The 19,273-nt window shown below is 36.9% G+C and overlaps 1 long non-coding RNA gene across 7 annotated transcripts in view; it reads right to left on the bottom strand.

Moving 5' to 3' along the window:
- LOC310903462 overlaps window positions 1-19,273 on the bottom strand; it is a 65,500-nt gene that overhangs the window by 15,620 nt on the left and 30,607 nt on the right. For all 7 annotated transcript variants that reach the window (XR_014587554.1, XR_014587555.1, XR_014587556.1 and 4 more), the window contains exon 2: window positions 1-19,273. This exon is cut by the window's left edge. This is a non-coding gene — a long non-coding RNA (uncharacterized lncRNA).

Here is a 19,273-nt window from a genome sequence, read left to right as displayed (position 1 = left end):
ATGTCTCTTCATGGCATTTCCAATTTTTATAGAATTCAGGGACCCTCCCAAAAGTATTGAGACATTTGATGGCATACAAAATAATAGAATGTTTTCTAATCACACTTATTATAAGCAGATAATTGTTAGTAGTCACTTAAAACAACCATTCCAGTAAAAAAAAAAAAATTACGAAAGTAGCATAATGTAACCCTGATCAAGCTGTGTTATTTTGCTTAAATGTGTTCTACAGCTAGCCTAGGTGCTTAACTAGTACCCAGTATATAAATTAAAACCCTATCCAGTGCTTGTTTCACCACGGATGTGCCCAAAGCTCTGGGTCATCACAGTATCTGTCAGATGAATTCCCTGGTGCCTAGGCCAGGCTCGCCTTGGCCTCACTTCAGCACAGCTTGTGCAGCTGGCTGCAGGCACGTGCAGCTTCCTGCCCCTGTGCTTTCGGCTCCTGCAAGTAGTTGATCATTTGAGCAAATGCTAAAGACAAGGGAGATGGTTGTCTCAGTTACCATGCTGTAGCTGAGCATGTTCTCTGTTGCTGACTGAATACTTAATTGCTCTTTGCAAAGTATAAAAGTTTATGCAGGAGGCATTTGAGAGGAACCCTTGCATCAGTCAGCATACCCTGTAGTGGGTATGGGGTAGACTCGTTTTCAAAATCTCATTGGTAAAGTTGGAATTTGAATCCTGGTCCTCCATGAGTTGGGCATGCCCTCCATTCCTTGAGAGGGAGGCAGCAAAAAGTGCCTACTCTTTTTCCAGTTAAGAGGAGAGTGAATTCCTGGTACTATCGCCATAATGGCAGGAGGCAGCAACATTAAATCCAAAGATTCAAGGCTCCAGGTTTAGACCTGTGACTCTCCTGCTCCTGTGCCTAACTCTTCTTGTGCTCAACTAAGTGACTAATACATTCTTTGGATGTTCTGCTTTCCTCTTAGGCCAAATTTAGTATTTATCCTTATGCTGAAGTGACAGCTCCTGGGTGACACGTGACCTGGCACAGCCAAGAAAACCGTACACAGGATGTGTTTGCTCCAGCTGAATGGTTCTCCAGGAAGATGTCTAGCAGGTAAATCAGAGCCACAGTCTGTCTCCATTATCAAACAAATTTGCTTTAGCTACTAATTCTACATATCTGATATATGAATCGTACATATTTTATGCGTGTGACCTTGTTGGCTGAAAATGTTAGCATCTGAATTTGAGGGTCTGAGAAGGGTTTTTAGTATCTAGATAAGCTTTTAGCCAAACTACACTGAAAGCTAACCTCAGAAGATAAAAGAAAAGATATATGGAACTATAGAGTTCATTTATGTACATTACTCTGCTAGCAAGTAGTTGGATGGCCTAGATGAAAAGAGAAAGCACATTATCTTACAGATTCTTCTCTGGAGTTAAACTGATGGGAAATAGCTCTGGGATAATTTTTTTGTTAGTGGGAGCAACATATAGCCTTCAAAAAACCATTCTCCTGTGTGTTTATCCCCCCCCCCGAAGAAAAGTCTTTAACCTTTGGTTTTACTAATGCTATAAACCACCTTCTATGTATGGGGCTCTTAAGCCTTGCAGATCTGCAGAGTTGAACCTTAAAAAGTGTTTTGCAGTTTTCTACTATTCTGAGTGCCATGTAATTGGCATAAGTCTACCTTAAAAAGGGGTTTTCCTTTTGAGAAAAGGATGCTTTTGAATAGGCTGCTGAAGGAGTTAACTGTGTTTTGACCTTCCTTATCCATGTTCACCTCCTTGAGTATGTTGTCAGATTTATTTATTACTGAAACTTCATGCTGATATTTCTTGGACTTATTGGCTCGTTCGGAAGATCCAAGTAATTGAAAACAATCTAGCTACTCCTCTCTAGATGTCTTTGGGGATACTTGGAAAATATAGTTATAAGAAAGTGCTATAGTACGAAGCTTGCTGACTTTCTTTTGATTTCTCGTTTATTAATTTGATACAATGAAGGTGAACAAATGTTCCTTATGTAAAATGAGAGTACAGAAATATGGAAAACATGTCTATTCTTGTGAGAGGTGTGGTGTGCAATGGCTTATGATGACGTGCAGTTGAAGAGCTGTTACGAGCAAGATGGATGGATGGATGCTGCCTAGTACAGGTTGGGTAAAACAACTGTTTCTGACTATGCTTTTCTTCCCACCCCTGCAGCATTGTCCTTTTTTTCCTCACATGAGGGAGGAAGACATTGGGGGAATACTGTTTGGCAACAAAAGCATGCCTCCAGCTGTACTCTAATGATAAAGCTCAGAAATATGTGCAAAAATGCACTGCAAGAAGGGAGAAGGGGGAAATTGCCTCAGGAGCTATCCTCCTGTTATGAACTGTGTCAAAGTAGATTGCATTAAAAGGTGTTACGTGTCTGTGGCTCGTGACAAGCTGGTGATTATAAACTGAAAATAATTCAGTCCACTGTTTATATAAGTTCTTGGCAAAATCATGGATACTTACTTGCAATATAATTCTATTTAGGTTGCTTGGCTTTTTCATCAGACAGTGTTTGCATCCATTTCTGAATTTCTTAGATGGCTGGAAAAAGAAAATCAAAGTTTGACCTAGATCTGGCAATAGAGGCATTTTTTCAGGACCAGAATGCAGACAGATGTTTCTATGGGTTTGGGAAGACTCCTTTTCTTATTTTTGTTGGAAGTAGTGTTTATGTATTTCTTTGATAAAAGATGTAAGGAATTAATCGTGGAACTTGATAATGTTTTGACTGCCAGGGACATGATTAAAAATGTGTATCAAAATTTGCAGCTTAAAAATGTCTCTGGACAAGCTCAGCAAAGCAGTTCTCAGATTATGCTAATTTATGTTCACTCTGGAGAGTATCTATGGCAAATTATTTTATTATAAAATTCATAAATTAATATGGAAACTCTCTCTACTGTGGCAGCTTAATTTTTCTTCTAATTTGTTTAATTTTCATAACACTAAATCTACAACAGTATTTTAAAATCACAGGTGTTTTAGCTCTGCTGTAAGTTTCTCTACAGACCTATGCATTTGAGTCATTACAAGAAGTGTAAAGCCCAGAACTGACACCTTGTTTGTATTTAATTGTTCCATTCAGTCCCATCACATCTATGAATATAGCTGCTTGCTACTTGACTATGAAAGGAAACAATTAAAATAAGTATGGCTGGATTTTTGGATATACAGATTAGGTATTACAGACAATTCTGCTACCCTGGCGTGTGAGTTTGAAAATGGGAAAAGGTGAGGCATTTAGTTAGAGAGAAAACAAGCAAATCTGTTTGAAGTACTTAAATGAACATAAGGAGATATTTTATCAGGATTATCAGGAAATTCAAAATTTGGTCACTCTGAAAATGACTAAAAGTAAGCTGGTCTGAATAAAGCAAGGTATCTTTGAAACACTATCAATAGACTTCTTGTGATGGTAAAGTGTGAAAAATGATTTTTACTGTGTCATATATTTTGTCTATTTGCTGGACTTCCCAGAGCAGGAACTTTCTATGTAGCTGTGAAGCATAACAGGGTCTATTTTTGCATTGCTTTCATAAAGGTTTTTCCTTCAATGCTCAATAACTAATATCTGCTTGAAAAATATACTGACTTAGGCATTTAATTTTGTCTTTCTCTATGAATGCAGAAGAATACATGTACTGGAAAAGTATAATATCTATTTTGTTTTGATACATCCTAAATTGAACAAAAATTATTTTTTCTGAATTCAAAAAGGAAGCTATGAAAATACCAATGTAAAAAGATATTAAATGGAATGTATTTAAGTGTTTATTTTCTGTCAGTTGTTGAAATACAGTCTAACTTTAAACTTCTTGCTGGCTTGTAAGATGGGGTACAGAGGGTACAGATCATTCTCATTTGTTGTTTTTTGTGTGCGTTTAAATGCGTTCCTCTCCCTATTTTTCTGTCACAGTAATCAGAGAATTTCTGTTAATGATGTCAGTATCAGTAAATTCAAAAATGGACCAGATTTCAGAGGGGGGATACAGGGGAAGCAATTCTAGTGTTCCACCCATAAGCTCTTCTTTTTTACACCTAAAATGCAAATTACTCAGATAGCAGTCAAGCATGAATTAAATCTGTTATGCAATATCATGTCTTTTGAAGCAGGTGTCTGATGAGAATGCCTAGTATTTTTATCATTCCTTGAGGGCAAACAATCTCTATTGAACCAACTAAGGGAGTCAAACTCTATGCAAAGGATCTCCAGTTCTTAAATAATCAAACCTAGTACCTTTTAATAGATACTTTGAGGGTTTGTCGTACTCACTCATAGACAATGAATTGTTCCACAGATAGCTTTGGGCTATAAACGGTATGTCTTTTGGAGTAGGTTTTCAAAAGGACCTAATTTTACTTCACTTCCCACTTAACTACATTGAGAGTGAATTTTTGTATTGGTTTTAGAATTGAACTTAGGAAAGGCTATTTACTTCTGTGCGAGGAGAATTTTCAAATCGTCAGAACCAAACTGCAGGTACTTAGTGCAGTGAGACGGGATTTATTCTAACTTTGGAATTAACTCAGACACTTCTGGTGAATTATGATATTTGAAGGAAACTAAGGGTTAGGAATGTGGCTGGGTTAAAATGATGCAAAAACTAAACAAATCTTCACAGCATCACCCGTGTCTAGATCAGTGATCATTACTCAATCACTTAACACTCTAGACTAAATTGAGTTCATTTACCAACAGCTACCACTGAGTACTATCTGGTCTACCACAGCCTTTTTTTTGTTGTTGTTGTAAAAAGGCAACTAGAAGTAATGAAGAAAACTTGAATGCTACAGCTAAACTATAGATTTTCTTCAACTTTAGTGGCTTATGACATAAGCTTATGTATAGAGTTGTTTATACAGATTTGTCAAGTTTTGCCTCAGTGTTACAGTCATGTCAGCAAAGGCTGGTATCTCCATTCTTGGCAATATTTAAGAACTTGTTAAACAGGGTAGTATCAGATTTTGCTCTGGTTTAAGCAGGGCATTGGGCTAGGTGAGGACCTGGGGTCCCTTCCAACCTCAGTTACTTCAGGAGCCTCTCTAAGGTCAGTCACGCTGAGTATGCATCAATGAGGCTTGAAGGAACTGCGTTGGAACCACTTCTGGTGGTAAAAAGTATTTCAGACAGCTCAAGACTTTAAAAAGTAGACCTACTTCTACATGTTTTTGTCAGCTGTTGGAGAAGAACTTTTGTTTAAAAAATAAAATAAAAACAGTGTCTGCATAACTTTCTCCAATGCCTGCAATGTATTTCCGTTGTTATTTAACTGTGAGAAGGGCTGGGGGGAGTTTTGTTTTGCTTTTATACTCTGTCCAATGTCAAATCATTGCAGCTTTGGATGAAGTTTAAAATGGAGTGCAGGGAAAGAGTAAAAGACGTTACATTTCAGGGGAAAAATAAAAATAAAACAAGCTAGGTCAGTCATAAAATACTGTTTTCTTTGCAATAGAAAGGCTACAGTTTTCCTTTAGGAAAAGTAGGGCAAACAATTTCAACGCTTCAGAAAAAAATGTGTGCTGACTTGGCCCTTCCCCCCAGTGGAAACAATTGTAAAGGCTCAGCTGAACTGCTGAATAGATTCAGTTGCTCTAGATAATCTTGGCGAGTTTGTTACATGCTCACAAAAGTGTATGGATTCCTGATATTTAGCTCCTCAGGGTTGAGGCTATGCATTTAATAAGCAATAATCATCATTAATTTTTATAAGGCATTAGAAATAAGCCAATGCTGAAAAAAAGTTTGACTGCAGTTTAATAATATAAATTGTTTATTTCTTAGTGTGAATACTTTAAAGCATTGCTTTGAGCTTTGAGTGCTGGGGCTGGTGAACAACATACTTCAAATTGCAGAAAATAGGAAACATTATGAAATCTTGAAAATTCTCGCTTAAATAAATAATCCCTTTCATCTTAAGTGGAGCTGTCTGTCTGAGGGCTGCCAGCAGGGGACCAGCTTATAGGAGCAGACCCCCAAAAAAAGCAGTTTAGTGACACTGAAACAGCTTTCTTCTTAGCTTTTGAGATGAAAAAGCTTTAAACACAGGCCAAAAATCTGGATTCAGTACCTAGCTCCATTAGTGACTTCATATGAGTGGTTTTAACTTCTTGGGGTTGTTTAGAAAAAGGAATGTCTCAGATTTTGTCGCAAAATCATTTTGAAATTGAATATATTCTTGTCTGAGATGCTGTCAGAGGGCTGTTGCAAATCAGTATTTGTTGTGAATAAAGATACATATGTACAGGTCAGTACGTGCCTTTGGAAAATAGTGTTTCAGTACATCTGGAATGTATTATTGAAACTGGACACTAAAAGTACTTGATCAGGTATTTCTTTTTAGTGTAATATTTAGTTTAGAAGTTAGCATAATGTGCTTTAATTAATCTGCCTCCCTAACAATATCCTCTATTTTCAGTTTAAATTCTCTATAAATGTTTTTATCTAGTCCTTGTACCTCTAAAAATTTCATGGTTGTAAACAAGAGTCTTGGCTATGTAATGAATGATGAAGTATTGCAGTTGTCTGAGCACAAAATTTCAGTGGAGTCTAAAGATAGAATCGTCTCTTGTATCTATTCTTTGGCAGAGAAAGAGAGTGATTGACGAGAAGTACAGTATATGAAAGAACAGTTAAAACACAGACACACTGACATTGTAATACAGTGTCTCATCGGATGATGTGGTGTTTTGACTACATGGCTGCAGCGGGTCTATAATTTAAATGCCATTAATGGCAGAAGAAGCAATAGCATGGAGACAGGAATACTGTAAAATCTCTGGGTCTGTACTTACAATGCAGATAAAATAACCCTTTGAACTTGTGGTGCAAAACGTTGTCCAAAGTTACCATTCTTCCATGAGGAAAGCAGTTTTTGTTTTTGTGGGGTTTTATTTCTTCCCCTTCTCCTAGCACAGCCAGCCATTTCTGTTTAGATCGCTTGGCTTGTATTGCTACAAAGATCCCAGGCAAAGGGAGGCTGCTTGTATTTTGCCTAACCCATGTCCAGTTCACACATTCAGTACAGAATTCGCTATTGTGAATAGTCATGACTATGTTTTCTTTGTGCTCGTTGGCTTTTGAATGTGCTTCTTTATACTTTCACTAAAGTGGCACACAGAACTAATTTCACCAGAAGCTATTGGTGTTTAGCTGTAACAGAGTTACACAGAGTCCTGTGACTGCATCCCAGTTATAATATCCCATTTGTTTCCACTCTGCTGTTGTAGTGTTGCCTGCCTTTTAGTCTTGTTGTCTTTCACTTTGCTCTCCTTTTTTCCTTTTTTCTTTCAATTTTAAATTATAACTGACTTTGTTTTGCTTATTGGACTTAACTGTGGGTAAAGCACATGTTTCTGTACCCTCACGGAAGCCAGACATTTAATGCACCTTAGAGTAATGTATGCTGTAATTGTTTGCCAAATTGGACTGAGTCTTTCCAGAAACAATTCCAGATCTTTGAGGACCTTGCAAAATGTGTACAATATGTTAATTGTGAAGCATTTTTAAAGTATGTATTTCAAAAGAGAAGAAATGCTGTGTAAGTGAAACTTGTTTAAAGTACTCCCCCACTTCTAGCAGGAGACGTTATTGCTTTACGCTCTTGTTAGAATGCAAACAAAAGAATGAAGCCTTTGTAAATCGCATGTAGGCATTTTTTTTCCTTTAGACTTGTTCATTGTATACAAGTCTGGTACTAAACAAGGTACATGCTAGCTGTTTCCAATTTAGACTAAGTGCATGGATTCTTTTAAAATATTCACACTGGGCTAACAAATTTCAAATCCAGTTTATGTTCTCTGAATAAATCAAAACTAAATAATATTTGGTATTTGCTAAAGAGATGGGGAAGTGGTTTCAGAAAAGCTTTCCTTTTTTGTTTTAAAAACAAGCCTCAAATTCCAAGGGTGATAAACATGTGTGCTTATGTATGACTTTCTCTTCTCACTTAAAAGCAAATCACACCTAAAATTCAGTGTATGTTTACTAGAAAAATAATGAAATTGATCTATTTTATATTACTGAAGAAAAATAAGGCTATGGCATTAATTTAGCCTGAACTTTAGCAGAATTTACTTACTGAAAATTTTCTTTGCCTAGTGTCTGTAATTCATGGTTACCTCTTTGAAGTAGAGTCTTTCAAATCTGCGCTCATCCAAATGGCTTTCTCCTGATTCTGTGCATTTATGTAACCGCTCAGGTTCTTTCAAAATCTAGTACTAGAATATGCTGAACGAAATCCTATGACTGCTTTGATTTTGGAAGGAATCTTGATTAGAACAGTCAATAAAATGCACGAAGGTACATTGGCCAAGTGAAAGCAGCTGTCTGTGTTTCTCCCCTTCTGAATATTAGTAAAAAGGTTTTTGCTTAAACCACTCTGCATGGCTACTACAATCAGTACTTTTTAGTTTTGGCAGGGGGTGGAGGGAGCTCTTCAAAGAAATGTTTAGTGGCTTTAAATAAAGTTGCTTTGTCAGTAAGTCCAGGAATTTTAACTGGAAATTACACCTGTAAGTAATAAATCTGGGAAGGTTAAGTTTTCTATAAACTTCTAACAGCAAATGTAATGGGTATAACCTTGGAGTATGTTGGGGGGACTGCACATTTTCTATCTTCTCTCTTGTAGAAATCATGGTTTTCTTTGTTCAGAATTGTCATGAGAAAAGAAGAAAAAATAATTCTTGGGCTACAGGTATTAAGGAAAAACCTGGCTTTCCTTTATTTCCTCTTCCTCTATTTGTTGCTAGTTTCTTCTTTCACTGCCATGCCAATACTTATGCCTCATTTTTGGCTAGAGTTTCACTTTTTGCTTCATAGCTCAAAAGAAATCAAATGCAAACAGAAATGAGATCTACTGTTAGCTCTTACTGTAGGTTTCCTTCTCCTTGCTATCACAATGGAATCATTACTTACAAAATCTTTTTTGATTAGCGTGATCGCACTTTCTCACTATGGCTAGTCATAGTAATTAAAACAGCCTAGGATGTACCCACTGCTGAAAAATTGTGCAACTCAAGTAATAAGAGGGCTCACTTTGTGTGCTAAACTTCCCAAATTCTGTGTTTTGCAAACAGACTTGTGTGTCTGTGCACATAGTTCACAGTTTATCATGTGCAACTTATGCAGATGTGCAATCTACAAGTGTGAATTTTGGGTAAACTTTTGCTTATTTAATTTTTTTTCCATGTGAGATAAAATGAACAGAAGTACCTCTACAGTAGACATCAAATTTACATATGTCAAATGCTGAAAAATAGTGTTGAAGGTGACTGACTACTTTGAAAATGCATAGATTTTTGCTCTTTTTTTTTTTGAATAATAATGGTTTCTTAGCACCCATGTTGCCAACAGCTTTGTTGGTAGGCTAGTGTTTCCTTCCCCAAATTATTGAAACCCATAGAAAATTAAGATTTACCTACAGTTTAATTACCTATGCTGAAATCTCCTTCAAGCTAGTGGAAGTGTTTATAAGAAGAGTAAGTCTGGAAGAGCTTAGGAGTATCTTAACAGCTGCTCCCAAACCGAAATGCTAATACCTGTGAAGGGTCACAGACTTTTCTTTCAAAGTCTGGTGTTTTCAGATCATGGATGTAGTCTTCAGATATTTAAGTTACAACTTGTTCTAATAGAAAACTTAGGGAAAATGATGAAGAAAAAATTACAGCATCTTTGTATCATCTTCCCCCCTATTCTTGGCCTTCATGTTCTTCATACTGCTCAGAGGGATTATGTATAAATATTAGAAAACTATTGTAACAGCATAATCAGTGGAAAAAATTATCAGTTTCTGAGAAGTGGAGAGAAAAATTCTAACTAACTAAAAGGCTCATTGATTAACTAGTAATTACGTTTGAGAGCATTTGGTGATGCTAGGAAGGTGTGCATGCATTCCACGCAGAACAGACTGATAATATTTAAGTACTATCCGGTACATATAGTCCTGCAGGAATCAGCAAAGATAAATGAATAATAATGAAATATTTAGTGAGTCACAATCCCCTCATTTAACTGAAAAAAAACAAAGTGTGGGTAAAGTGTGCATGTGTGCTGCAGAAAGCTAGAGAGGGTGTGATAGGTACTTATCTTATACTATTCTTATAGTAAGAACTTAATCTTGCCTGGCTTCATTTACCTAATATAGACCGAGGTTGTAAGTGGTCACTTTCCTGTCATATAACAGGGTTTGGTTGAAGGTAAATGAGTAATTTTTCTTATGTCTATTGCCAAAAAGCCTTTGCAAGGAATAATGTGAAAGCAAAAGACAACTTGAAAGAAGTAATGGCTAGCATTTTTCCAAACCGTTTTTTACTTTCCTAAAAGTAAGATCAAAACATCTGTTAGTGAAAAAACTCTACTGGTGTGTTTGGTTTAAAAACAAACAAAAAAACACACACAAAATATCTTTAGGTTTAGCACTATTTGAGAAATAATTTCTTAACTTCTGAAATGAAACCATTCTCCATGCTCAACTGTGTTTTAAATACAGAATGAACATGCACAATGTCTCCATGTCATGCAAGCATATCATATACTCAGATAACTTTTCTAAAAATAATGCTTTGAACACAAGTAATCCTTCAAGAAACCAAAATGGCTGTTCCTTTTCTAAAAGTCCTGCGTATATTCTGTAACAATTAAAACCCTGAGGAGAGCACAGTTCACTTCCAGATATAGCAGTGCACTCCCAGCTGCCATCATGAAAGCAGGATCCCAGATGTTCCTGTTTTGCTGTATGGAGTGGTGCTGTAACTGTTGGACAGCAAGGATATAATTTGACATTCTGATAAGTTATATCTGTTGAAATACTTTCAGTATGGCTGTAGCGATGTGGATTAAGCATGTGAAATAAACCATTACATTGGGAAGCAGTCTTTTACATGTATTCATATTACTCAAGTGGGTGCAAGCAGTAGTTAGGTTTGAGGATATAATAACGGCGTCTTGAATCCCATGTAAGGGAAGAATTGTCTAGTACCTAATGAGACAAAGTAGAAAAGACAATGATCAAAACCTTCTATTCATCATGCTACTTGCTTTAGTTGTGATTACATTGTGTATATAAAGGAGAATTAAAACCCACTTACGGAAGTGTATCTAGATGTTCAGCTCCAGTGTTTCTCCCACTCTGTTCTTACAGGACTCTGAAAGCTTAAAGTTTGAAAGAATGCGAGAACAACGCTAATAGTGATTTTTTTCCTAGTTTTTAGCATGATTTCAGAACCTGGGCCGGGAGCTGGTCCTGGGTTCCTTTCACACCTAATTATTCCATTAAATATTATGGATACTCTTCTTGTGGATTTTGTTTTAAACTATTCCTTCAAATCATTTACGTGACTTGAAATGCCTTGGTAGGCAGCTCATCAATGGCAGGAAGTTTCATAGGTGCTGTCACTTGTGTAGATGTTTCTAATGGTAGCTTCCTATGTTATCTGTGGGTACAGAACAACGTGGGAAAGTGGAGGTGGTGGTGGGGAACAATTAACCTTATTTTTCTCTCAATAAATAAGAAAATTTTGAGAGGTGTTAAAGGGGAGGGAAAACTTATTTTCTTTTGGAAACTGTGTGAATAATTTATCTTTGCACAGGCTCTCCCTGTTTTTTTTTTTTTTCCTTGGATGTTCTGTGCTATGGCCTGTGATGATACATAGCTCTCAATTTACTGGGAAATTTGCACCTCTTAATCCCAAGGATATTAATCATGAGCACCATGAGTTTAAGAAGGATCAGAAAACCCAAACCAAATAAATCACAACATCAGACCATTGTCTATTAAAGACCTTTGTCTATTAAATCATGAAACGATAGCATTAGTGGTGCTCTGAAGAAAGCTGAAAATTATTTTGAGGTGAGGAAGCTTTATTTTACTTTTAATTTTTTGAAAAACTCAACACTTTCTATTTACTATCTAGTGAACCGTGTACTGTTGAGTGAGATTCCTCTGTCTTAGTCAATTGTGAATCATACTTATAAAAAGCGTGAGTTATGGCTTTTGTACCCGTGTCAAGAAAAAGGGGGAATCTCCTGTGGAAGTGTTCCTAGAAACAGCCAAAAAGGCTCGCTGAAGGTTTGTATCCGTAGCCCACCTATCAGGATAACAGCAATGTAGTCAAAGCTGTATGAAACACAGCATGGACTCATCATCTGAGAACTGAATCTATAGTTTTAATTGCAGTTCATGCTCTGTTGGGACCTGAAGGGATTAGTTTAGTTTAAAGGCTGGATTCACATGCTGAGGTCACCAGCCCTAGATCTTTACTTTGTCTTTAAAGGTGCATGATAAGAATTGCACTCTTCTGCATTGACTTTTACGTACATATAGCAAGCAAAGTTTCAGAATGGCTGGGCTAATGATGTTTCTATCTGCCTCTCCCTCAAACAGAAATGTCTAATGTAAACAAAAAACTATTTTTTAAACTCGCTAGCTTAAAGACAGGAGGATGAAACATCTATGTATTTATGCTTCCTAAACTCAGCCTTTTAAATACAGGGTACTATCAATTCCTTTCTACTTCATGTCAGCTGCACATAATCTTCCATTGTAGAGGAATCATCATGCTTTACAAGAAATGTGGTTTAGGGGCTCAGTCACCTGGGAATCAAGGAGCCTCTTTTCTGTTCCTAAATTGTATGGCCATTTCTCTTTTGTCTTCATAATCTTCTTAGCCTGTAAACTGCATTTTTAAACAAAATCTAGTAAAACAGGGCCTTGATTTCAGGTGTAGTGTATTATTGCAACAGAAATTTGTAATTGGTATTGTGATTAATCACTGCCAACAGCATACATCTCAGCCTTCAGGATGAGAGAAATGGAGATGGAGATTCTCAGATTTCTAGAACCATACTTCGTTGGAGAGGTTAGCGTGGGCTTAAGAACATGGAGAAAAGGATCTTTTATGCCTTTTGGGTACATCGAGTTGGATATTCACTTTGCTTTGTGATCTAGTTTTATTAGTAAATGTTCAAGCAAGCCTGGAAGCATTTCCTAAATAAGTCTGCAACTGTATAGCTTTTAAACTCAATTAGCCGCCTTCTAGTTTCTGCATACTGCATCAATTATAAGAGAGTTTAGTTGGCTGTGTGAGAAAGGGAAGGTGGGGGTCCTCGTAAGGGTCCCCCTACCCAGCCCACTTTATGCCGGTAATGTGGTGGGACCGCTGCGTTCTGCGTGGCCCTTTGGCAGCAGCAGGTACTGCGGCTCCAGAACCTCAGCATGTAAATCGCATTTAAAGAGGGAATGCTGGAAAAAGTCATTCACCGGCAAAGAACAAAGTGAGTTAGCTTTCACTACCTGATGTGAGACTCTTTCAGAGTAGAAAAAACACTGAACTTTGCAGTGCTTTGTGTAGGATTGATGTGATGGGTTCACTCAGTGTAGTTCGTGCACACAGTGATCTTCTGAGGCTTGTGGTCTTTTGTAAAATGCAGACCTGTGATGGGATTATTTTTTCAAGTATTACTAATACAAAAGTGTCCTAAGAAAACTGTTATGCACAGACATGTGAGCAGACTGGAGTGTATTTCACAAAGCAGAATAGATAGTTACAATTAAAAGTAAAACAACAAAAATGAAGACAAAATACCTAATACCTGCCTCCAGGAAAAACCCTTTTGTTAGGGTTCAGGCAGAAGAAAATACTCGGCATGTTTTGAAAAGTACTTCTATAACATGCTTTTGTTGGATTGCAATCTTCTCTCTCTCCTGTTTGATCTAAAAGTCCAACTGTGTTAATTTAACAAATTAATGTAATGCATTAAGCTTGTAATATGATTAAAGGTATTACTAGAACTTTGTAGAGCGTGTTTTTTCTCATTATTTTAGTTTTTCCCTCTCATTTGCAGATGTAAACAAAACTGCAACTACATCTGGTTGAAAATTTAATCTTTTTTTCCCCTGTGGGGAAAACCAAAGATGTCTTAAAGAAACATTTTTCAGTGCACGTTTTTCTGGGAAGCCCTTTTGCGTGAGGAAAAGAAAAAAGACCCCTTGCTGCTCCAGAATGGTTGATAACCTGATGTTTTTGGTGTGCCTCTGGAATGTTAAAGCTCTGTTATTTTTGGAGAAAGGCCTGGAAAGCTGGGTTTCCAATACTGTGTGAAACTCCTAACTATCAGAGTACTATCTATCTGCAAAAAAATCATGTTGCCTAGGTTTTCTCCTCCTCTTTCCTTTGCCATGATCTACTTCCCCCAAAGCAAATAAAACAATTTAGACATACCTTTCCTTATGCTAACACAGAACAAAAACTTACCAAAACCTCTTTTCATCTTTTTCTGAAATAGAGGTCTTCCTTTCTAATCAGCACTAACAGTAATGCATAGATCCGTTGTTTATCTTGACTAGTGAATAAGACTATAATAAAGATGTAGAGTTCTTAGTAATGAAGCGTCAGGACTGTACGTGTATGGAGAGAGAGACACTAGCTGTGACTGAAAAGCTGTTTGGAGCAATGGGAAATTCTTGCATTTAGTCGACTGAGCCTTGCATGGAGGTGTCTTGCTCTCTGTGCGGTCATGTACGTACTTGATATTTTGCTCTATTTGTGCATAGCGTAAATTAGAATTAATGCAGTCAATGTGAGGGCTGCTTAAAATACAAAACCAAACAACAAACATGCAAATGTGAGGACCAAATCCTGTTAATGAAACCAAAGGAGACCTTCATGGAAGAAAAAGAAATCCATCTGATTCATCTGAATCCCTCTCTTCAGTTCATACAAAAACTTTTAAAACCTTAATTTTATTGTTGGCTTTTATAGCATTTCTTCTGATGTATAAATTCTAACTGCAGTCAGTAAAGTCTTTCAAAAGATTTTGCATGCATGCTAAGATACTATTATTTTTAATGTACTTTAACACAGGTATGTCATATTTCTTGAAAGCTTATATCACTGGGGAAAATAAGGCGATGGTTAGATCATGCTTACATAGGATGCATGTCATTTTTAGTACTTAATGTCTTTCTGCGTAGTATTTATTACTAAGATCTGTCTTTGAGCGCACTTCTAAATCATTACACTACAAAAAGAAACAGATACTGCTGTCCATCTCCAGATGGGTTTCCACCTTATTTAAAGATCGGTGCTCTTCTCCTTTATTCTTTCAAAAAGATCATTTTTTAATTACATTCTGCCTACTTTCCAGACATGCTGCTCTTCATTTTCAATTTGAAGGAACAAGAGAAGGTAGCACTGGAGTCTATTTGGTCTTACTTGAAACATTTCAGTCTTTATTTAAAAACTCACAGTACTGAAGCTTTCTCTTAAAAGGCTGCTGTGACATTCAGATGTTTGTTGGCTGGACTTAAAAGTGTGCTTAGGATACTGTTTAGAAAAATTTAGTGCCCCGTAAGTGCAATACACAATAAAAGGAAGTAATGTTCATGACCTATTGTGTGTGGATTGCTGCAAACTGCTTTTCCCTTAAAGCTTTCAGCTTGCTGACCTGGAGAAAAGGTTGTTTTCACATTCTATTCCAGTTACCTATGTGAAATTCTTCGTTTTAGGTCTTTCTTGGTTTAGGTCTTGGTTTTTCTTTGACCCACTTTTACAGTTTTTAGTACTGCCTGTTTAACACGTGCAGTGAACAGCTGCACTACTGAGTTTCTGCAGATGTTCTGAGCCAGTATGAGTTTTAACTGCTTCTGTGGTGTTTGGTCATGAGAGCCTTGATACAGGAAAAAGAAATCATACTTAGTCATGGATGTCTTCAAATGTCCTGACCTAGACCTAAGAAAAAAAAACAGCATGGTATTTTCTGGCACTCTGTTGTGAGCTGTCTGAGATGGTTTTCTTTTGTGGCTCCTAAACAGATCAGATAAAATTTGGAGCCATCCAGTAATTGCACTTTCCAAGTTCCTTTTCATATCTACAGCAATCCTGTTAATGTTACCTCTTTTAAAAGCTCTGTTAGTAAATATCACCAGATTAAAGGCTACATACTCTAGATTTCTGCTCTGTAAAAGTCCATTAAATAAATAAACACAGTATTGCTGGCTGACTAACTTCTGAGGTTAATTTCCCACTGGAGGTTTTAGTGGGCTGTTAATGACTATAGGTACAACTTTTTTGACTTCCTGATTTTGGGGGCAGTTTTGTTCATCAGATCACCTCTGCTTTCCTGATTCCTTTGTGTATGAACTTGCCTTAAATGAGAGCCATCTCTATTTTCACTGAGTTCAAAATACCTGTTTGCCTGAGAATACTTTTAAGTGTGTTCCACTGTTGAAAATAGTGGTTGTGACACTGCTGTCTTGTATCTATACTTTGATACAGGAATTTTGCATATTTAAAATTCATAACTGAGTTTATTTTCAAGACAATCACCAAAATACAAACCTTAGAGCTGTTTCTCTGTTTATTTGACTCATAAATTGCACAGTAGGGCTGCATCATAATTTGGGGAGGGGGCTACACTGTAGTGGTAGTCTTTCACAAGGGTGCAGCAGGCACTTGTTTGCAGCATGTGATACCTTTTCAGCTGGATTTGACATTTTCTTCGCTCTGGAGATGTAAAGTGTTTTGTGCGGTGTCCTAGACCTCTACCTCCCCTCTCCCATCTTTACCATCAAATCACTATATCATAGGTATATATGTAAAAGCTTTTTTTTTTTTTTTGGTATTTGTTGAATAACACTGCCAAGTTTGTCAAGCAGAAATGTAATCAACACTCTACACTACATTCTTTAGTGACTGATAGTGACTGAGATTGAAAAGGAAATAAACAACACTATCATCAGTACAACTGGTCAAGAGGTGCAATAAAGTGTTGTCCAGCAGGCAAAATAGTAACAGTAAAACCAGGACTCCTCGGTCCTATTCTCTGTTCTGGTGCACAGCGTTATCCTTTTTTATCCTTTTGCCCCTTCTTTATGCCCCACCACAAAATCTTGTTTGCAGGCCCCTCCCTTCAATGTGGGAGAATTAAAAATGTAAAGATTTAATCTCCACTCCTTAAAAGTAAATTTTTAGCCCTCTTCTGTGATAAGATAGAATGGAAAGCATAAACTAATGGTAAATGTCAACTAACCACTAGGCTTGAAAAAATTGCAGCTGGCTTCTGTTTATGAAGCACAGAAACTGCGTGGGAGGAGATGCGAAGAACCTCCTCCAATACCCACTCTCACAGTAGGAGGAAAAAAACCAACAAAAACAAAACTGTACTGAATATGGGGTTTAACCTTCAGAATTATTTTGCTGTTCTCTTATATTCTTACACTTGTATGAAAACGCTAAAAGGCAATCGCTTTATTTCGTGTAAAGGCATCAGAAAAAGGCCCTGTGACACCTTAAAGGTTAACTTTGATTCATTTCTGATAAGAAGTGAGGCACCGAATTTGCTTGTATCAATTTTGAGTGTGAGTTAAGATATGAAGCTCCTAAATATTTTAAAATGTATTTAACGAACAATTTTTACGGAGAGCTTCAGCATGTCTCAAATATGATGCAATGTTTCTATGTAGCAACACTATTAATGTTGTCTTAGAGTAGTGTTGAAACGGCAGTGCTTAAATGTATCACACAAATCTGAAATGAAGCACTTGTTTTGAGTCTGAACAGACATTTGGGAAGTAGATCACGTGATATTCATTCATGATGTATAATCTGAGATCAAAAATAGTCCACAGGTTTATGCTAATATAAATGGAGAGAAATTCTAGTTTCACAACACCATTTGACATTAAAGCTAAGCTAATGCTTCTTCTAACAGGAAGTTCATAGTCCAAACCTGGTATGAGGAAAGGCTAATTTTTTTTGTTAAGTAATATTTGCAGAAATACATTGAACATCCATCACTTTTAGACATGGAAAACAGTATACAGCTTCAATTTGTTCATGGCACAACTAGTTCTAACTGTTTTTGAAAAGAAGGAAGGTAAATAGACTAGAAAAGGGATCAAGAAAGAAGGTGGCATTTTTTCTGATTTTTAATCTGAGACATTGCTATATCTAGATGCTGATTTTACTGGGCAGATGAAACTGTCCTGTAAAAATGATAACTATTGTTCAGTATGGGAAGATTGTTTTTACATGTTTGACTAACAACTTGCATATGCAAAAAAAATAAATGTGTAGAACTGCATCTCTGTTATTTCACCTGCTCTTCTTTTAGAAGTGTCCTTTCTTGTTTGCTGACAACTCCCACTATGGAATACTTGTCCAAAGACCCAGGAATTATTACTAACTCCCCAAGACGGGGGTGGGAAATAAGAACTGGTGAGCAAAAGCTGGAGGGATACCAGCTGGAGGATATTTGTGACAGATGAGAATAACAGGAAGGGAGGGAGAAAAAGAAATGGTCAGCATTTTTGGCTTTTTAAAAGTGGGGTGCAGATGACTTGCTGTTATGTTTTTGCAACGTCTTGTTTCCAGACTGTTGGCTTAGTCAGCCACATCTTTAATTTGCCCAGTCTATAACAGCTGCTTCTGCTCCTACCACAGAAATAGAAATTATAGTTTCCAAGCCTTCATTTCATCCCTCTTACCTATAATACTCGAGTTCCAGTCTGTCTGACCACTTTACTAGGCATTTTTTTTTAATTAGCAGATCTTTTGGGGGGCCCTTAAGTTTGTTTTGCATATACAGAAACACTAAACAGCCTTGGAAACTCTTGATGAGATGAAAAGCATCCTGCTGGGAATATAAAATAGCACGTAATACCTAGAATAATGATTTCTGTAACTGAGGTTTTCATGTGCCTTATTAGAAAACATCATTTATGTGGAGTCTTGTTGAATCTTTTCTTTTTCTTTTCATAAGAACATTTTAAACCCCATCTCTTTAATTTAGACTCTACATGTTTTGTTGATTACCTTTTGTTAAAGGTTTACAGGTATGTTTGAAGTAAACAAAATGCCCAAGATTAAACATAGTGTTCAAATACATTTGAGCATTCTTAGCTCAAATGTTCTTACTGGATTTGCCCAGGTGAAACAGGTGGAGTTTCATAACAACATCTTCCTTGTACCTGAGACCACTGTGCTGCCTCGTCACTTGGCTGAGGTGACACATCGTTATTAAGTGCTAATAAATATCCTCAGTTTGGAGAGGTACACATGTAGAGGGTAACGGCTCTCACTGCTGCAAGTATCTTAATATAATGAAGAAACAGCTTGTTTTAATCACTTCCTAATTGTACAGCATGACCAACTAATCTCTGGGAAGTACCTTGGAGACCCAGTAATATGCTTCATAGACTTCTGGGGAACTGACAGAGAAGACGGTCGAATTGCCCTCAGCTCACTTCGTTTGCTCTTCTGCAGTTCTGTGATGATTTCT

Source organism: Anser anser (genome assembly GCF_964211835.1).
Source record: "Anser anser genome assembly, chromosome: 8".
Classification (NCBI taxonomy): domain Eukaryota; kingdom Metazoa; phylum Chordata; class Aves; order Anseriformes; family Anatidae; genus Anser; species Anser anser.
The sequence above is the reverse complement of the archived record's forward strand: the minus strand, read 5'-3'. Positions and strand labels throughout refer to the sequence as shown.